Source organism: Larus michahellis, chromosome 3 (assembly GCF_964199755.1).
Source record: "Larus michahellis chromosome 3, bLarMic1.1, whole genome shotgun sequence".
Classification (NCBI taxonomy): domain Eukaryota; kingdom Metazoa; phylum Chordata; class Aves; order Charadriiformes; family Laridae; genus Larus; species Larus michahellis.
This window is the reverse complement of record NC_133898.1, coordinates 78,822,175-78,841,321: the sequence shown is the minus strand read 5'-3', so window position 1 is coordinate 78,841,321 and position 19,147 is coordinate 78,822,175. Positions and strand designations below refer to the sequence as shown.

The 19,147-nt window shown below is 41.0% G+C and overlaps 1 protein-coding gene across 5 annotated transcripts in view; it reads right to left on the bottom strand.

The window, feature by feature from the left end:
- Positions 1-19,147, bottom strand: part of HS3ST5 (heparan sulfate-glucosamine 3-sulfotransferase 5) — a 197,975-nt gene that overhangs the window by 31,981 nt on the left and 146,847 nt on the right. Inside the window, exons 3-6 of one of the 5 annotated variants that reach the window (XM_074580914.1) lie at positions 4,665-4,846; positions 3,597-3,863; positions 2,399-2,513; positions 1,585-1,655 (exon numbers count right to left, since the gene is read on the bottom strand). The exons of the other annotated variants lie outside the window; for them this stretch is intronic. The gene's annotated coding sequence lies outside the window, so the exon portion shown is untranslated. The remainder of the gene's footprint in view (positions 1-1,584; positions 1,656-2,398; positions 2,514-3,596; positions 3,864-4,664; positions 4,847-19,147) is intronic. 5 annotated transcript variants of the gene reach the window in all.

Sequence of the window (19,147 nt, the reverse complement as noted above, 5' to 3'; positions counted from 1 at the left end):
AAGAAAGCTTTGGCACCTAGCTGTAGGGCAGAGTTTGCAGCCAAGAATATGAAGAGAAAGGAGATGTCTGTCTGGCCAGAGGCAGATACTTCTTTCCCCTTCATTTTATTCCTGGTTAATTCAGGTAGCTTCCTGTGTACTTCCAAGGTGGAACACCAGCACCAGGGATAGATGAGTCCAGGTGACACCAGTTAAATCCTCCACATGTCAGTACCTGTCTTCTACACGCCTAAGCATCTAAGTGGCTCTAACCTACAGCCCTTCTCCTGTTTAGTTCTTAAGATGTACAGAAGAAAGAGGGGTTTCCAAATCTGGATGAAATCACTCATATTATCATATTTAGTTGTTGTGCCCAGAAAAGAAAAGTGTGAGACAGCACTGGAAATTGTGGTGTTGACAAAATAAAATCATTTACACAAAGAACATTATTATGAGACAAGTAAAATGTTTGGAAAGTAGTTAATGTCAGATCGTTCCCATTCATACATTTTTAAAACAGATTTATAAAATGCATCCAATTCGTAAGTGTTTTGCCTTTCATATTTCTTGTTAATTTCTTTTATTTTAGAATTCCACTGAGTGAATATCTCTGCACATTATGTACAGAAGATAGCAGTGGAATAATTTTATATCTTCTTCTGTCTCCCTCTGCCTGAATTTTAATAATAATAATGTCTGAATTGTTATAACACAAAATTGAAGGCAACCTGCCTGACAAACCAGGCAGAATGCATGAACAACCTCAGTATTGCCTTACTTTCCAGACTTGTGACAAATTACGTCTAGTTTATGCAGCAGTTGTTATTATCCTCATGTTTCTTCTCTTAAAAAAAAAAAAAAAACAACAAGAAAAGTTACTACACTTATGGTTTTCATTCTGTTTGGCAACAAAAAGTTAAAAATAAATAAATAAATAAATAATCAAAGGATCAAAAACCTGCCTGAGATGATGAAAAATAAAAAGGGAGCCATGTGCACATCTCTCACTCAACTGCTTTCAGTTCATCAGCCCAAATAACCAGGCATCCATTTATAATGCAGTTGCAGCCTTTAATAGAAGGCCAAATTGAATTTGCTGGAGTCTTAAAAATGAACTTTTATTTTAATTAGCTGGAACCTGAACCTCATCGAGATGAAATCGATCGGAGTATTTCCACACACTTAATATGTTTGGGGTTGCACTTTTGATTTGCCACAGCGTTTCCCTAGTTTGGGCACTTTTTGCTGCCAGTAGCTGGAAGACTGCCAGTTTGCTGCTGTGGTACTCAGTCTGGTCGCGTATACAATTTAGAATTTCATTTCTCCATTTATTTATTTTCAGTTTGATTTAGTTCTTTTGTCACCCTAGTAAAACTACAGTTGAGGTGAGTAGATATAGAGTCAGGAGAAATATCTTTCTTTCATGGAGAGAGGCCAGTAGAGATGGATGAATGGAGAGAACGAAACCACCACCATAGATGGAGCAACGTTTCTTCTGTCCGGGAGGCAAAGCTAGGAGCTGTGGAAGTATCCAAAGCCTTACAAAGTGCCAATAACATAAAAAGCATCTCTCACAAGGCTGCCTCCACACAAAATACAACTCACCCTGATAGGTCTTCGTTCATTCTTAGAAGATCAGAGCTGCATGGGCTGTCTGCCACATCCTGTTGTCTCCTCTAAGGGAAGCGTAGACGATTAGTTGCCAGATTTGATAGCATAGGTTGAAAAGAGCTTATTTTAGCTACAGAGGAGGAGTCTTTGTCAAAGACATGGAAGACTACTACCTGCTAAGAAGTAGCAAGGTAGAAATTTTGGTTAAAAGAGCCCAGTTGCAGTTTGTAATCTAATAGAAAAAGCTATAACCGTTGATTTTGAAAACTGTTTATTGCAGTTTGCATCTGATTCTTCAGGGAAAAAAAATAGGCGACTGCTAGCTGTATTCTCCTAAACTGCTTTGTATATCCCTAGCTGAGGATGGTGTGAACTCAACAAATAATGTATTTGGATTACCCTCCAGGGATCACCTCTTTCTCTTCTGCTGGCCTTCACTCAAAAGAGAGATTCTTGCAGGTTTTCTTGCTGGGGCCTCCATCTTTCTGAAGGGAAACTCTCGACAGTAGACACTCCAGCTGAGTGCACACCTCTCTAGGGACGACAGGACTCCCTTTCTACCTTTTCCTTGTCCTTGGCTCTTGCTGAGTATAATTTGTATTGTTACATAAATTTGTTGCAAGCAAAGATTTTTTGAAAAATCTGGTTTACTCTGCAAGTATTAGACTGCAAGCTCAGCCCAGCAAATTTATCTTCTCTAATATTTGATTTCTTCTCTTTGCCATTTCTTTTTCTTCACCTAACAATTTTCTCAATAAAAAAAGAAATTCTGTCAACATAGAGGCTCTCAGCATGCTGTCCGTATTACCTCAGTGAAAAGGAAATTTGATGTCTGGACATATGTTGTCTTGTGAAAAAGGGTCTTCACGCACAGACAAGCCTAGCAGTATAGTTAACAGTATTTCCCAAGGGGGGTGGCCTTGCTTTAAAAAAAGAGAAGAAGAAAAAGAAAAAAAATCAATATTGACTCTTGACACATTTTCATTTACATCACTGCATGGCTTTCAGTCTGGGCACAAATCAATAGGCAGCTTTTAACACTGCTCAACTAGTTTGTTCTATGTAAAAGAAGAGAGATTTGCCTCAAGTGGCTTGTTTTTCCCTTTGGGCTCCAGGCAGACTCTCCACCATTAGCAGTGTGTGATTCTTCGAAATGAAGTTGAGTTTATTTGACTGCTCTTTCTGCGACTGATCCAAAGAGCTTGAACTGTAATATTAATCACACGACGTTTTCTTCATCACCACTTACAGTCAATTGACTTTGTACTTAGTGAAAGCGTCTCAAGCAGCCAACAAAATGTACCAGAGGGCAAGAAGTCAATAGGAGGAAGAAAGATTTAGTTTCAAGACACACAGTTCACAGCCTGTGGAGCTGCGGCCACACACACGCCGGGCACTTTATCACACTGCAGGTGCACTGCTATTACATGTTTTCATTTTCATGATGGAGGCATCCACATCACCTGAGTTATTCCTGATGAATAAGTCTCCTCAGTCAACTACAGCTTTTCCCTCAATCTCAGATTTACCTGAGAGATGTAGGGATCAGGTAGCTTCTCCAAATTGCACGGGGTTTACCAACTATTTAGTTTCAATTCAACTCTCTACAGATTTCAGTAGCGAACTGACCCATGAAGCAGGCGCCTTCTGTTTCAGATATACTGATGACTGTTACTCAAATGCCAGGCATATGTCATATTAATAATACTACCCATATGTTTAACATGCCAATTTGACTAAGATCCCATTAATACCATTTTAATAGCCACTTGCATACAGTGAGCCTTCTAAAACCACATCTTTGTCACATATTGATTTTTCAATATAGAAGAGCAGGAGCACAGATGCCCAGAGCTACAACATTGTCAGTTTTGTTTCCTAGAGTCTCAGTACCTCACCGCAGAGAATTTTTAGCTCACGAATTCTCCACAGAAGTTTTCACACTAAAGAAGTGCACGCAACATTGAAAACAAGAGCCGAGAGGATTCATTTATTGCATGCAATACCTTAGAAATTTTCTTTGCTAGAAGCAGACTCCGTGTGAAGTCCAACACGCCATAAAATGGTCAATCACGTCTTTTTCTATTGCACATTTTAGACATGCATGACCAGAGTCTTCCCACTTGTGTAAAACAGCTCGTTGACTGCCTTCATTGCTTTCAGGGGATTCTCCGTAAATAAAGTGGGTTCCTCAGTGGTGCAGAACTGATGTAACACCCAGCACAATGTCGACTCTCGCTCTCTGGGCTTTTCTGGATTAGGCCTCTAATTATCTATATACGTAGTCACATGTAATAATAAAACAATATATGGTAAATGAGTACATGCTGATACTAAACAAGTTTGCTATCACTTTATTAAGGAAAAGCACTGCTTTATTTTCTGTGAATGAACCAAGCTTTATTCAAGACTCTGTTTTCAGTGGATAAAATTAGCATTGTTTAGATGGAACACACTGAGCATATTTTACTTGAGACATATTTTGCTGGTTATTAATTTTTCAAAATTTCCATAGACTGGCCCAAACTGCATGAAACAGCTGTCGGTCTCAGACCATTCAAATCAATTTTTATTTAACCATCCAAGTTTTCATGACATTTGTCTCTTATGAGTTTAGAGTTACAGGACAACATGTGTTTCCCAGTGGAAAAGAACAGAGTCATAATAAGAATAAAGAAGGACTTTCAAGGACACTCACAGAGATCAGTCAGCCAAGACTTTCTTTAAATCTGTATTCTTATTCTGTTGGGGGGATTCAAACCAGGCTATACCAAAACAGTGAAGAAAAAAGTAAAATTAACTATCTATTCAAATGCATCCAAACATTAATTTGGAAATCAGCTCTGCATACTACCAGTTTTGCACAATCCTTTAGCCCTCAGTTCCTGATGCAAATACAGCATGCACTTGTTCTCAACTTTGTCCCCTGACATTTGCAAAATAGTAGGCAAAACTCAAATTAATTGCTTAATTAGGAAGCATAAAATCATATTTCCTGTGGAACGAATCCATTTCAATACGGCTTGTACACTGTGTACCACTAACAGATACATAAGGCTTGTACCACTACTCACCAAAAAAGCCCATTAAATGCCAAGTCCATAAGCACGCTCCAGCTGTTCTACGCTGCTCCACCCGCAGGAGTCGAGGTAGGGTACCCCGGTGTAGTGTGATGAGGGTCACAGAGGCAGGCAGTGTGCGACCACAGCGGCCAGCCCTGCGCCCCAGCACAGCAGCAGCGGCGGGAGGGCGAGGGCTGAGGGCAGGACGGGGTGGCAGTCAGCTCCGTCCCTATCAGGTGACAAACAGCGGGCACGCCAGAAAGGCTGCGGGTCAGGCTGCCCAGCTCCCCCCATGTCCCTTCCGAAATTCGCCCGCTACTTAGCTGCAAAAGGTGAGCAATACTTTCATCCCAAATTGATAGTAGACGTACAATTTCACGCCCACTGTAAGAATGCTCGCAGCTCCTGTGATTTCTTTTATAGATCTCTGATACTCTGTACTTTGAAAATTCATTCAGAATACCTATTATACCAAGTAACATATGGGCTTTATATAGCTGTTGATTCAAACATAAGAAAACCTGAGGCCTAAGAAGTAAAATCACCTGAGTAATTTTGTCTTTCCTGTCAGTTAAATAGGCTCAGTCTGATTACTGAGAAATAGACTACCATTGAAGATCTTTCATTAGGAGACAAACTAACTACAGGGACCTCACCACTATCATTTCCCCATTTTATAGAGGCATAAGTGGGAGGGCGAGTGAGTTGAAGCATCTTGACTGAGGCCATCCAATGACCAAGAGATCCCAGAGCCAGACACACGTCATTTTCCCCCAGGTCAGCGAGCAGATCCCGCTAACTCTGCAGCTGAAAGGTCACTGGGGAGAGCTGGGGGAAGTGATAGGCACATGGAGCTGGATGTGGAGGACAGGGAGAGACTGGAATTTTCTCTTTGAAGCTTGCAGCTCTATTGGATTAAGCACAGCGTGACGAACTGTGTTTCAGCTCTGACTGTTCTAGTTTAGTGGTGTAGTCTAGCAGAGATAATACTAGGCAAGGTTTCAGTGGCCTTGGGGTGAAAATAAATTGTTCTAAACCTCCTGAAACAGAGCCTAACACTCTCTCTCGGAAACCACACCACTGAAGTGCAGCATACGTTTAAGTGGACAGTCAGAGTTCAAACATATGCAGTCGTGCTGGTATTTCACAAAGGACTCCATTCGGAATGAAAAAGAACATGAGGATAAGGCCATGGGAATTTTTCACCATCTGTGATAATAATTCAGAAAAAGCCTGGCATGCAATCTGCAGAAGAAAATTCTCTCTCGGGGTTGCAATTCCAGGATTTACTTCCAGGATTCAAGTATTACATTTTTTTAGTGCCTTATGATTGCTCACGGAGGCAGATGATTTCTGTGTGTGGCACAACTCTTGGAATGAGTTGCCATTTGGTGTAAAACATTTGAAATAATGTATTTGGCACAATATTCGCAAATGACCAGACTCGATGCTGTACTTAGGCTGATTTCCAATACAATAATCTACTATAGATTGTCCAGTTCTTTTACATCACATTTCCTGAAATGAAAGATTAAAGACTGATGTAACACAAAAAAAATTGCATAAATTGTTTTTCTTAGTAATTTGGGTTTTTTTTACACCTGCTTACACGCACAAAAGTTTAATAATTGTTAAGCAACAAATCTGTAGAGGTACACATGAGTTAGCATCAGCAAAATTGATTCCATTGTTAAAAATCCCAGAAATTGCCATTAGGAAAAGGGCTATTACCAGGCTAAGTCAGAGTGACAGCTTGCCTAGGTAGTGGTTCCTCTCCGTGGCCGGGGTAGGGCTGTGCTGTGGGCAGGTTAGATAGGTCTGCCCAAGCAGCTGCCAGAATCCCAGCCAGTCTCCAAACTGCCCGACAAAACCTGCCTCAGGTATCTCGTGCTCCCTGATGCCGCTGCGCCTTCACAGAATGTGTCTGATGCCGGCGCTGGCTCTGCTGCCTCCAGGCATGCAGGATGGGACCCCTATTTTCAGGACTATTGTTTCTCCCTACGCTGAAGGAATCCCAGCAAGTTATTCCTCGCAGTTTCCAATGCAGTCCAAAGCCTGCTGGCTTTTTCCTTTATACTCCTTCTCCCTCTCCCTGTAGCTGAATGGTACAAAATGAATAAGAAACAACATAGCGAAATACAATCAAAGTGTACGTTTGTAGATCAACCTGCTTAATGGGGAAGTTAGCTCCTATTCTTCTTACATGCTTTAAAATTCTGATGTCAAATGTATTTAATCCTATTCAGTTCATGTCCTCAATCATTTCTTTTGACAGCAAGCTCCATTGGCTAATCATTTATTCCTGAGTCAGTTGAGGCTTGCAACACTCTGGTTATTAATCAGATCAGGTTTTGCATTCATTAATGGTGAAATGCAAGTGAAAAATATCACTACATCTCAACGAGTCTGATCCTAGTACAAATGTGAATATGGATTGAACTGAAACCTCCACAGAGCTGAACACTTATGGATGTCAGAGGACCCAGGACAAAACCCTGTTCATGACTTCTTCTCTGCTTTGGCTTTTATCTGAAGTTCAGAATTGCAACAATTCTGATCCTGAGACCATAGAGTCCGAAGGTAATCAAGACACAGATAGAAGAAAAGTGTTTGGGGATCATCCTTTTTTCCCTTTCTTTACTATTATTAAACAAATCTCTCCTTTCAAAATTTTGCAGTTGACTAAATTATGTTATATTGGTGTTAGAAACAGGAGTATTTTGTGTGAAGCCATGGGCACCGGCTAGGCTATGCTGCGAGGCATTCGAAAGATTCCATGGGAGTCCTTTGACTTAAATGTAAGTTTGAGGCTTGGGCAATTTTGGATATTTGACAGTTGTATTGGCTCGAGTGCCTGGTTGCCATCACTGATGTCTGCCGCTTGTTCCTCTCCAGCCAGGCTGGCCCATCACACTTTTGCAACACTTTTTTTGTGCCCCAATGTGTCAGGGTCAGCCCCAGCTACCGACAAGCTGTGTCTGAAATAGAGACCACTGAGACGTTGCTGCCTTCTGCATGGAAAAGGCAGACAGGAGAGATTAGCGTTTGGAAGTCCCAGCGAGTGCCTACCTATTTATTTTTATAGTCCCGGCCCAGACACAGAATGGTAACCAGGGCTATATGGGTCTTATAGATAAGGATATAAATAGATAAGTAGACGCAAAGGTGCAAATGAACGTTGCATATCCTGTGTCTGCTGAGATATCGATGTCCTTTTATCTCAAGTAAAACTTAAAAAGCAAAATAAGGGTAACAGACATGGCTACCCAGCCAGGTAAACATATATAAGGGGAAACATATTGAAGGAATATTTTAATCTGCTTTTATGCAGAAAGGGAGTTTTTAAATGACACGCAATTAACTGAATTGTGATGCTGATGAACAGATCTCTGTAGAGTAGAGACAAAATTGCTACGGCATTTCTTCAGAGCCCAGGCACTAATAACAATGGCTTTATTTCCCTTATGCTGCTCAGGAATAAGAGATTAGGAGAACACTTTTCCTGCCACAAGCAGTCCTAAGAATTAGTGAGCATAATATTGCATCTCTATACTGCGAAAAAACCCCAACATTTTAAATAGCCCTCTAGAGATATAAGATTAGAGAGATGGATTTTCCACTATAAAGTACGCATCCTTGGCTGTCCTAAAATCGGCATTTCTCCCAGCACATCCATAGCAGTCACGCGCACAACCATGTGCATGCCTGGATGCACAATTCCTTCAGGTCAGAGGCAGATATTCCACCCTGTAGTAGCACTGCAAAGGTGAATGTATATCGTACCAAAAGATGTCAGAGCCATTTCCTTTGTGAAAAGTATGGAGATCACAAAGGACTTCAGTATGTGTACATATACATGCGTGCATATGTAAATAAAGTTTTAGAATTGTTTAGGTTGGAAAAGACCTTTAGGATCATTGAATCCAACTGTAAACCTGACACTGCCAAGTCCACCACTAAACTATGTCTTTCAGCACTGCATCTACATATCTTTTAAATACCTCCAGGGATGGTGAATCAACCACTTCCCTGGGCAGCCTGTTCCAGTGCTTGATAACTCTTTAGATGAACAAATTTTTCCTAATATCCAATCTAAACCCCCCCGGTGCGACTTGAGATCATTTCCATTTGTATATATTTTAAAAATATTTGCACGGAAAATTATGTCTGCTTCTGTTGAATCGTGGAGACACCTCATTTCATAACAAAATCTGTTGCAACAGTATCATTTAATCTGCATATTTAATAGCATTTTTTAGCAGGTAGGAGTACTTAGGAACAAAAGAAAAGGGCTCCTACAGTTAGTTTTAAATGAATAGCTCTGATGAATTCCTGCTCAGAGACTTCAATCTGTGCTATTTTGCTCTTAATCTCTCACGTCATTTAAAATGGTACATCTTTAAAAAAAAAAAACCTTACTAGAAAATAATGTAGCAGAGTTTGGGCTTCTGCTAGCACAATGACAAGACAGATACTCTGTTTTCTACTCTCAGTCTTCAGGTTCCCACTTACTGTCCACCTTTTTAATTCCGTCCCCCCCCCCCCCGGCCTTGTAATTATTTTCCCCTATGCTTCCTGACACGACATGTGCTTACACTAATTGGACATCTAAATCACAGTGAAAAATTTGCATGCTCTAGGCTCTAGCTTTAAAAAAATGCCAAATGTTACTAGTTGAAATGACAAAAGATGTGCAGACAAGGGAGAAAAAAGGTGTTTTAATAACAGGACATGGAAACCTTGTTCTGATCTGTTAGTATTGCAACCATTTGGATGGAACAGATTGATGGTATTTGGATAAAACATAGCTGGGAAATAAGGTTTCTTTCATAAATTCTGTCGAAAAAAGATGTTCTTGAAGGTACAGCTCCATTTGACTCACACCTGCTGCCTTTACAAGCATAAAGTTTCTGTAGCTCTCAGTAAGGGCGTTTTTTCTCTCCGTATCCCACCTTCATTCTTTTTAGTGCATCTGATAATAATCAGTGATTTTTATTTTTTTTTTAATAAAGCCTAATTTCCTAGATCCTTGTGATTAAAGAGGAGAAACAGAATAAAAGAAACCCACTCAATGTATCAGCAGCCAATTAACCAGCTTTAGTGCCCATGGAGAGTAGCTTGCAAATGTTACTGAAGTGTTGTCCAAAAGCGAAGCTCAAGGCTGATAGAAAGTGGTTTTTTTCTTTTTTTTTTTTTTAATAATTTTTAGCAATATCATGATTTTTGGGGCCTAACTAGATGTACTGGCTGACCGTGTTGCGTCCAAGTAAATCCTGCGTCAGAAGGCAACTATTCAGCAGGGCACAACTGTGAAAGGCTTGTGTTGGTGCTCTTCTGGGCAAAGGAGAACACTGTAATGCCTCTTCCTTGGTCCTGGTGCCCGAGGTCACTTCTCCAGTGCACATCCCAGAGACCAACAGGACAGGGGAGATAGAGCAGACCATTGGGAGGGATCCCACAAAAGGCAAACCTGCAGAGCACTGGGGTCGTGAAGATGCTGAGCAACAGCTCTTTAGCCTTTGTGTGACATCAGCCCAGCGTGATGCCCTTGGTCTTGTCGTTAAATCTTTTGGGGATGACTCAGGGAAATATAAGTTTCCTTTTAGTTTTCTGTTGACAGATCTGCAGTTTTAAATAAATAAGTTGGTAACAGCATCTGACATCATCAGCTTGTTAATGGAAGTTTTATCCTCTGGCACCAATATTATCTTTGACCACTATATGCTCTGGCTGAAAAAGGAAGTACAGCACTGTGTAAAATAAGATAAAAAGGGGAATAACAGAATATGATGGACATTAGCAGGGGAGGATGCTCTTTGAATTTAAGAGACTTCATTAGGACTCAGGACATCCAAGTCCAGTTTCCCCTTCACCTAATGATTATGAACTGGTTGGGGAAGTGATTAAGTGTATCTGTGCCTCAGTACCATATCCTAAAACTTTTTTTTTTTCATCTCATCTAATTAGATTCAAACTGTTCAAGTTAGGGATTTTCTCCAGCTATGTGCAGTGATTAACGTAAAAAAATCTGTTGTACTGAGTGCACTGGTGTGCTGGTTTTTGCTAGGACAGAGTAGTAGTAAATTAAATAGTGACATCTATACCTTTAATAATATTAATCTCTAATAGTGGTTGCCCATATCTTTAAATAATGCTTAACATAAAAGAATGTTGTTGCAATGTACATAAATTATATATAATTTGAAAAATTGTTGGAAGTGTATATACTATATACATACACGTGTGTGCACTGAATATAATTACATATTATAAAGATGTATAAAATTGTATATAAAATTAAGAATGTGAAACGCTAGATGTTACGTACAGTCTCTTTTTCCTGTCTTAAGACACAGAGCTAGCTGTTAAGACATAATGCTTTCAATTTTATAAGACAGCGCCAGTTTATCTTACTCCAGAATATAAGCCAAGGTAGTTAACTGCATGTTATAAATACTACGTAGGTTATTTTCATTTATATTGTTTGATTAGTACTGTATTTGACTTTTTAATATTTATTAACCTAGTGAAAAACACTTCCTGTCAATAAGATGGTGCTGGACATAAAAGAATGTGTTTCTCCTTTTTGTTAAGTAAGGCTTTGGCTCACATAAAATTACATGAATTCTCTCTCTGATGTAAATAAACCCACAGTAGTTTCAATGAAGGTATTATAGGAGCTCCATTCTGTGCAGTCATTTGGGCAAAGAATTGAAGTGATTTTCTGCTATGTAAAAGCAACTTCTGTTACTTCTGGCTACTTCTGGAAAAGACTGGCTGGTGGTATGGATTTGATTAGCTCATCTCTTTTCTTTTGACTCAGGGACATGGAAAATAACGAATGACTAATCACTTCAGGTTACTGTTTTTACACTGAGGCTATTACAGAACCAATTAAAAAAGTCAGACAGAAAGCTATATAGATCTGATTAGGTTATAATGCTAATACAAGGAATCGTGTACAGATAATTATTCTGCAGTACAGACGACAATTCCAGAAAAGACTAATCAGAAGACATATCAAACACCTAAGAATCACAATTCTGGCTGAATTCCTTTTGTCTGTCATTTAAAAAACTGCAGGTATATTGTGACTTTTTAAACAATAGAGGGGGAAAAATTACTCTGGACTCTTTCCTTCCTTACCTTACACAATGTTGCTTTACAGAAGCTCAGTTTGCACGATGTGCCTGCATTAGTCATAGCTGGGGTGTAATTCAAAGCAGCTTTGGATGTTCTTTAAATTCCAGAGGCTGGTAATAGTTTCCTAGGGACTACCCCACAACTGCGGACTATGACAACACAGCAGACGCCATAGCTCAGCGGACAGAGGGGATTACACCTCTGCATCAGGAGCCGCAGAATTAGACTCAGAGGCCAGCAGTAATAACGCACTTGCAGCAGCCCAGGTGCAGAAGGGAATATGACAGACAGTAAATCGAGGTAGCGCCGTGCTGCACTTTGTGTCCAATTTCTAGGAATGGGGAGAGGCCAGGAACAAACTTGTTCATATTGTTATTTTCAAATACGGTCTCTGTGCTAACATCGCATTTTGAAACTCAGAAGAAAAGTGCTTGTCATGCGTATGTAACTCCTCCTGACCTTCTGCACGGTATCTCCTTCTCCCCTCCCTCGTCACCTCTCTCATCTGAGAGTCCTCTCCTCTGCAGTTGTGCTCAGAATAGGTCCTGCATCTCCCTGCCAGCAACTCATATCTTATCTCAAAACATATGACTCAGTACTGTCTCCTTCTCTTTTTCATTATTTATACCATGTGCCCTACACAAAGTCGTGTTACTCGGTTCTGAAAACCCCCGTGCAATTCAATTCACATCAAAGCAGTCAATTTGTCAGCTTCTCCATCACCTAAAAGCTCTATATTCACTGCCCGACCTCCCTCAGCATATCTGCTACTTTTCTGCCTTCTGCCACATAAAAACACCCCAACACTTCTACCATGCTACTCGCAGGGAATTGACTGATTTGATACATAAATTGTCTCTCGTCTTCCCTTTTTCAGTGTCTGCTGACTATTTAGCTGTCTCCTCTCAATGCGTTTGTTCCTCAGGGCAGAAACACAGCTCAGAAAGCTTTTAGCATGCATGGAGCAGTGCTTAAGTAATAATTACTAACTTCACTGTGCACCTAACTGCACAAGCCACTACCTATAGTTCCTGCTTTATTCCAAAATGCATTTTTGTATCAGTCCTTGAAATGTTTCAAATAACAACATTTTCGTAGCAAATGATGGCCTCTATGTGAAGTAAAGCATTTGAAATAAAACCCTTTACGAACTGCTCATTGAGATCCATTAATCAAGCTACGTAAGTAAAAATTGAAAAGCTTCTCATCACCAACCCAGTCTCTGTGAGCTCAGCCCCATTACCACGTCCTGCCTCTTGAAGTGTTCACCTGGAAATCCATTTCTGGATGAGCGCAAGCTGCAGTCTGGATGGGTTCTGGGCATGACGTGAGTTGCAGCATGAAGTACAGTAGCAACCTAATAAACTCTTAGAAAATTGCAGTCTTATATCTCACTAAGGTCACCTAAAAAGATAAATTCTACATATAATTAAGCCTTGATTTGACCCGTTTCATGGACTTTATCTCTCACTAATTTTTTAAAATCTTAATTAGTATTTAGCATTTATGCAAGTCTGTGTGATTTAAGATGCCGAGTGATATATGAGTTCAACAGAGTCCTCAGCTGAAGGACAAGTATTTTAGTGAATGTGAGACCTGACCCAAAGGCTATTTCCAGCAGTTTGTCATTTAGTACAGGGAAGGTTAGGTAGGTTACAGTGATATATGATCTTTCATGCTCTGAACCCAACAGCACAGTTGAACTGCTCCTATGACTTTCATTAACTGCATGCAGCTCTTTTTTTCATATGGAGTAAAGTGAAAATGTGACAACCTTTCTACCCGTGACTGAAAGAAAAGTGAAAACTTGTGATAAGTTGGGTCAGTCCATCAAAACTCTGCGCGCAGTCCATGTAAGACTGAATGCAAATTTCTGCTGAGTTTATTTTGCACTCATTCATATACCGAGGGGAATGGGGGGGGGAGGAAATCTTGGCGAGGGCTCCGCGTGGAGCCCTGCCAGCACGCTGCATTAAGCAGTCACCCCAGTGTGGGACCAGCCTGGGGAACGCCAGCGAAAAACAGCACCTGCAAGTGTTCCGCAAACGGCACAGGGCTACAGAGGGGTTGGAGAAAGGATGTAAATGGGCAAAATATGATGAAAAATGGCGAAGAGCCATGAGCAAGCAAGACATATGGGCAAGCTTTTCTGCTTAAGGGGACAAGTTAGTGGAACAATTCTTCTCTTCCTTTCATTTATCCATGAAAATTAGAGCTGTTAAAATTTCAAGAACTGAGAAACTGGCATTTTTTTTAAACAACAGTAGTTTGAAAAATGCTGCTTTGTTTTCCGTTGTTGACATTTTTCCCTCAACATTTTCTATCAGAAGACTGAAAAAAAAAATAGAAAGAAAATCTGGAAGATACCTATTTTTCCCTAGCCAACTGGACAGATACCAGCAAAAACAAATAAACAATCATTTCAAGTGGCAGTTCATAATGTGGTTTATAATCACAAACATTTTCATCAATAGTGCTCCTGTTTTTCATTGAAAATCTTTTCAGGTGAAAAATTTCCAACAAGTACTAAATAGAATATTAAGGGCCCGATTCTGCCTGCAGGCTGGTGAAGCAATTCTGTTGAACTGAAGTTGCCTTGCAGAAAACTGAGCTGAATGGAGAGCTGGGAGTCTGCCGTGTGCTCCTACGTCAGCTTGGGGGTTAGCATATGAACATTCCCCAGTGACAGCCCTTTTAAAAAGTCTTCCAATGTATAGCTAGGAGTCAAATTAAAGTTCAGGTTCACATGGATATGAGTGAAAAAGGAAGCAAACTTATACTAATTTTTCTTTGAAGGTAATTCTATATCCCCCCCAAACAGCTGAAGAAAGAGTCTATAAGGGGAACATAAGGCTTCTTCTATGCATGCCTATGATAATGTCCTCACCAAGGCAAGGCTGAGAGTAGTGTGTCAGGAAAAAGTGTTGGGAGATCCCTTTCCCTCCCACATGAACATACTAGCTCTGGTATGCTCATCACGGTCAGGGATCACCACCATCGTGGAGGTGTGTGGTGGAGGTCTGGAGGGCATCCGCAGGACAGCACTGCTTGTTTCATTCAGGCAAGCCATGGCAGCGAGAGCAGGATTCAGGCGCAATGGTAAAGAATAAGTCTCAGCTTTCAATCTCTTCCCATTGCATGACATTAATTTGCTAATGGAAGAGTGTTTAGAATCCCTTTAGTCCTGGGTAACCTTTTCACATAATGATTTTACTAAAGTGACTAAAGTAAGCTGGGCTTGCTTCTAAGTACTGTAAGGCTGATTGTCACTAGTTGCATTTGACCTTGCTGTGTGCAATCCCTCCCTTGCTCTAAGATGCTGACTCAGTGCTAAGTGCAGGATGAGTCAAGTGCATTATTGCAGGCGCCTTAACTTTTGTAGCTTTGGAAAGCAACTGTTCTGCAGTGCCTTCCACCCCCTCACAACAGACATCTGCATTTCTTCTATATATAGACCAAAAAAGAAGCCTCTGAAGGAAGGAAGAGCCCTGGCATAGTGAGCAGATGTGGGAACTCATGCTGGGAAGCTCCCTTTTGCATCACTGACTAGTCCCAATAACTGCAGGGAGGGCTTGACTGGCTACACCTTTCCTGGTGGCAGCAAGGACCACAGAGGCACTGACCACACCTCTTGTTTTACAAGAAGTTGATACTTGTAGCCAGCAGGGGCTTGAGGGGTATTGCCTTTCACTTGCCATATAGCAAGGTAAAGTTTGTGTTTGTTTGTTTTTGGGTTTCTTTGTGTTTTTTCTTGTTCTTTTTTTTCTTTTTTTTTTTTTTCTAACCTTAAGGTTAAAGTAAATAGACAACAAGTTCTAGCTTCCTTCCTGGCTCTGCTAATTATGTCATTGTTACTTGGGGTGTATGATGCCCTGCTTATAAAGGGTGGGTACAAGGCAAGCCTAGATCCTATGACTGTAGAGTGAAACTCTCCATGAAAAACCCCCACATGCAATTCCCTCAGTACAGGACCAGAATCATAGATGAGAAATAACACTGGGCAGAACAACCTGTGACTGTGGTTATCTGCATTGTTTCATGCAATGTGCCGTTCAGCGTGGTCGGGGCCTGTCTGCAACGTTCAGTGCAGCAGAGAAGCATAGGAGCCCTCCTGCCCTGCACGGTGTGTGGAAGCCTGTGGTGCTGCAGGGTGAAGGGGAACCCCTCCACCTCCGCAGCATCCTTCTGGGGGGTCCAGGATGCTTTGTTAAGGGAAATGCAATTATGCTCATGGAAATGTGGACTATAACTGAGATGTTGCTTATTAGACTTCAGAGAGTCATAGAATGGTTTGGGTTGGAAGGGACCTTAAAGATCATCCAGTTCCAACTGCCCCTGCCATGGGCAGGGACACCTCCCACTAGACCAGGCTGCTCAAAGCCCCATCCAGCCTGGCCTTGAACACTTCCAGGGATGGGGCATCCACAACCTCCCTGGGCAGCCTGTTCCAGTGCCTCACCACCCTCACAGTAAAGAATTTCTTCCTAATAGCTAATCTAAATCTACCCTCTTCCAGTTTGAAGCCATTACCCCTTGTCCTATCACTAGATGCCCTTGTAAAAAGGCCCTCTCCAGCTTTCTCGTAGGCCCCCTTTAGATACTGGAAGGCCACTATACAGTCTCCCTGGAGCTTTCTCTTCTCCAGACATTTAATGCAAAAAGATGTTGTGTGAAGATCTAAAGGGCCATTGTCTTACCGGTCTACCTAATGAAGTTTTAAAGATTAACACTTGATTGACAAGGCACTCCTTTAAGAATAATACCAGTAATCCAAACCAGGGAAAAACACTTTTGAAGTCTTTGGAAATTAAAATCTATCTCTGCTTTACTGCATCAGTCCTTCACATTGCTTTTAACATTTAAGAATCCTCTGAATTTCCTCTACCAGTTTCTGACATTTTTACTATTTGTATGATATATTTGTTATTTTTAACCTAAATCTTCAAGACAGCTATGCTGAGAAAGTTCTAGCAAACTGAACAGATCATGAAATTAGAATGGCCTTCAGGAAATAACAAATCTACAAGGCTTTAAATAATGTATGAAACTTTCTCTTTCAAATTGCCTTTTACAGCTGAGTGATAAGACAGACCGTTTTGGGGGTTTAAGCTACTAAACTTTTTTCAGAATTTCAGCTACTGGAGAACATGCAAAGCTAAAACATTTTATCTCTTTTTTTTTTTTTCTTCACCAAAATAAAGTTATTTAGTGTTTGCCGGAACAGAATAAAATAACGTATGTTTCCTGCTAGATATAAAGAAAAAAAATAGTCCGAATTTATCAGAGTAATAGATCCAGCGTGCAGAGAGAGCACACGTTATCTAAGGCCTTCTTGCGTACATACACAAAAGGATGCATCTGCATGCATCAGACCCGTTGACCTGCGCTCACTCATGACACCTGATAGTGAAGGCTGGGGTCTCCATCCTGTCCCATGACACGCATTCCTGCAGAGCGTCGCAGTCACCCCGGGTGCCACCCAGGCAGTCTGTTGCAGGTGGCTGTGCTGAGCGCTACAGGAGGGGATGGGGTTGCGGTGCTCTAGCATGGACTAGGGATGTCTCGTGAGGAAACACGCTGCCCAGCCTCAGACAAGGGACCTGGTCTTTTTCCTGCTGGAAGCATGCGCCTCCTCCTGCCTGCTGGTGTGCGTTTTCAAAGTAAGTGGCCCAGGAAGGTGGTGGGGAGAAGAGGCTGGATTGGTTTTGCCTTTTCGGTTTCGGGGAACGGGAGCCAGAGAGGTGTGCAGCAGGATGCAGAGGACCTGCAGGCAGCCCTCAGCAGCTAAGGGCAACTGCTGACAAGGCTAAAGCTACTCCAAGCCCCACAGCTGGCCTGATGCCAACACCTGCGCTTACAAAGGAGTTTTCAGCTCTCCAAGACAGCTGTTTTCCAGAGTGCCAACCCAGAGATAAACCTCTTCTCCAGGGAGTCGGATACCCTGTCTAGAGGGATTTCTCCTGTAGGTCCTATCTCTGCCTGGCCAATTTATTTGCTAATGTTCACTTGTGGAAGGGGCTGAGAATCATTAGCTCCCTTTGAACTCGGTATGAATACAAACCATTCAGCACCACAAGCCTGAAATGATTTTGAGTGAAATCCTGGCATTAGTCAAGCAATGAAATGAATGGACTCTTATTTGGTCTTTCGTCCAGCAGATGCACATTTTTACCACCTGAACAGGACCCTTCTCTTCTCTCGCCTCTTTAGACACATCCTCTGCTCCACTAGAAAGGAAGGACTTAAAGGTGAAGTAGATATTGCTGATGTTTCTTAGTGCTATAGCCTGCTTTTTGCGGCTTCAAACTTTCTCAGGTTTTGAAGAAGCAGGCTTGAGTTTTCTACCTCTGGTGTGTTTTTCAAGTGGAATTTTGGGCATGGAAGTTTCATAGTCAAAATAATTCAGCTGTTTCAGAGAACAAGAAGAGAACCAGTACTGAACTATGCCTCTTAAAAAAAAATAAATTGAAAAAAGCAGAGGGAAGTTATGATGAAGAGAGCAGAGAAAGAGGCAGAAGTATAGAAGCCAGCAAGGAGAGGAAGTGAAAGAGTGAGTACCAAAGAAATAAGTATGCACCAAGGCAGAGGATGGGATCTGAATTGAGTGCAAGGATGCTCATAAAATGAAAATTAATCGTGTTGCCATTTTCAGACTGTGGTCTATGTCTAGGAGTTATTTCATGCAGCCTTTTATCAAACTCGTGCAAGGTGACTTACAGCCACAAAGGGGTAGGCAATAAGGCAGCATTGTCTCATTGTCATCTCTTCCTGATTACATTTGAGAGAACATTAAAGAATTGTTTCTTTTACTAGTGAAACACGTCTCTGCTCTAAATCTTTTCAATTTATCAAGTCTGTTGAAGTGAGTAAAGTCAAGTCTGTTGAAGAAATAAAAATCATTATAGGCACGCAAACCATTCATTTGGTTTCAGCATGACTTCAGACATCTTGGAGAGAACTCCAAATATGCAGACCACCCCCAAACTTGAAACCATGAACTGAATTTCTGGTATTAAGTTTGGAAAAATAGGGAACAAGCATATGAAAGACTGAAATATTCTGTTTAAAAAGTGTTGAAGAAAAATCTTTCTTTTTTTTTTTTTCTTTGACTGGAAAATGCTTCTGTTAATGTTTGAATTATTTATAGTTATCCCAAATTTTAAGCTAAAATTTTTCACCTGAAACCTCTTATGGAATTTTTCTCCACATTGTAATCTTGACAACTTTCAATAGCAGTTTTTAGATGAGTATTTTCTCTTAACACATTTTTTTTTATTTTCCCTTACTACTGTATTTTATGTGTGACCGACAAATGAAAAAAGTCCCTTCCCTCAACACAGAATGAATTCCCC